This window comes from Phyllopteryx taeniolatus, chromosome 21, assembly GCF_024500385.1.
Source record: "Phyllopteryx taeniolatus isolate TA_2022b chromosome 21, UOR_Ptae_1.2, whole genome shotgun sequence".
In the NCBI taxonomy this organism is placed as follows: Eukaryota; Metazoa; Chordata; class Actinopteri; order Syngnathiformes; family Syngnathidae; genus Phyllopteryx; species Phyllopteryx taeniolatus.
In genome coordinates, this window is record NC_084522.1 from 14,847,460 (window position 1) to 14,849,177 (window position 1,718).

Consider the following 1,718-nt stretch of genomic DNA (forward strand, 5'->3'; position numbering starts at 1 on the left):
AAAGGAGTTTCCCTGAATTGCTCAGTCATTCACAAGCAAAGATGGGGCGAGGTTCACCTATTTGTGAACAAATGCGTGAGAAAATAGTCGAACAGTTTAAGGACAATGTTCTTCAATGTGCAATTGCAAGGAATTTAGGGATTTTATCATCTACGGTCCATAATATCATCAAAAGGTTCAGAGAATATGGAGAAATCACTGCATGTAAGCGGCGAGTCCGAAAACCAAGATTGAATGCCCGTGACCTTCGATCCCTCAGGCGGCACTGCATCAAATTCCGACATCAATGTGTAAAGGATATCACCACATGGGCTCAGGAACACTTCAGAAAACCCATCCATCCATCCATTTTCTGAGCCGCTTCTCCTCACGCGGGTCGCGGGCGTGCTGGAGCCTATCCCAGCTGTCATCGGGCAGGAGGCGGGGTACACCCTGAACTGGTTGCCAGCCAATCGCAGGGCACATAGAAACAAACAACCATTCGCACTCACAGTCATGCCTACGGGCAATTTAGAGTCTCCAATTCATGCATGTTTTTGGGATGTGGGAGGAAACCGGAGTGCCCGGAGAAAACCCACGCAGGCACGGGGAGAACATGCAAACTCCACACAGGCGGGGACGGGGATTGAACCCCGCACCTCAGAACTGTGAGGCTGACGCTCTAACCAGTCGCCCACCATGCCACTTCAGGAAACCAATGTCAGTAAATAAAGTTTGCCGCTACATCTGTAAGTGCACCTTGAAACTCTACTATGCAAAGCAAAAGCCATTTATCAACAACCAGAAACGCCGCTGGCTTGTCTGGGCCCGAGCTCATCTAAGATGGACTGATGCAAAGTGGAAAAGTGTTCCGTGGTCCGACGAGTCCACATTTCAAAGTTTTTGGAAATGGTGGACGTTGTGTCCTCCGGGCAAAAGAGGAAAAGAACCATCCGGACTGTTATGGACGCAAAGTTCAAAAGCCAGTATCTGTGATGGTATGGGGCTGTGTTAGTGCCAATGGCATGGGTAACTCACACATCTGTGAAGGCACCATTAATGCTGAAAGGTACATACAGGTTTTGAAGAAACATATGCTGCCATCCAAGCAACGTCTTTTTCATGGACCCCACTGCTTATTTCAGCAAGACAATGCCGGACCACATTCTACACGTGTTACAACAGCATGGCTCCGTAGTAAAAGAGTGCAGGTACTCGACTGACCTGCCTGCAGTCCAGACCTGTCTCCCATTGAAAATGTGTGGCGCCTTATGAAGCGTAAAACACGACAACGGAGACCCCAGACTGTTAAATAGCTGAAGCTGTACATCAAGTGAGAATGGGAAAGAATTCCACCTACAAATCTTCAACAATTAGTGTCCTCAATTCCCAAACGTTTATTGAATGTTGTTAAAAGAAAAGGTGATGTAACACAGTGGTATAGGACATGACCCTGTCACAGCTTTTTTGGAACGTGTTGCAGCTATAAAATTCCAAGTTAATGATTATTTGCTAAAAACAATAAAGTTTATCAGTTTGAACATTAAATATAGGTTAATAAATTTTGTCTTTGTAGTGTATTCAATTAAATATAGGTTGAACATGATTTGCAAATCATTGTATTCTGTTTTTATGTTTAACACAACGTCCCAACTTCATTGGAATTGGGGTTGTACGTTAATACGCGGCCTGTAAAACTATGCAGTAATCAAAACAGATCAATGGGTGGCGGTAATGCA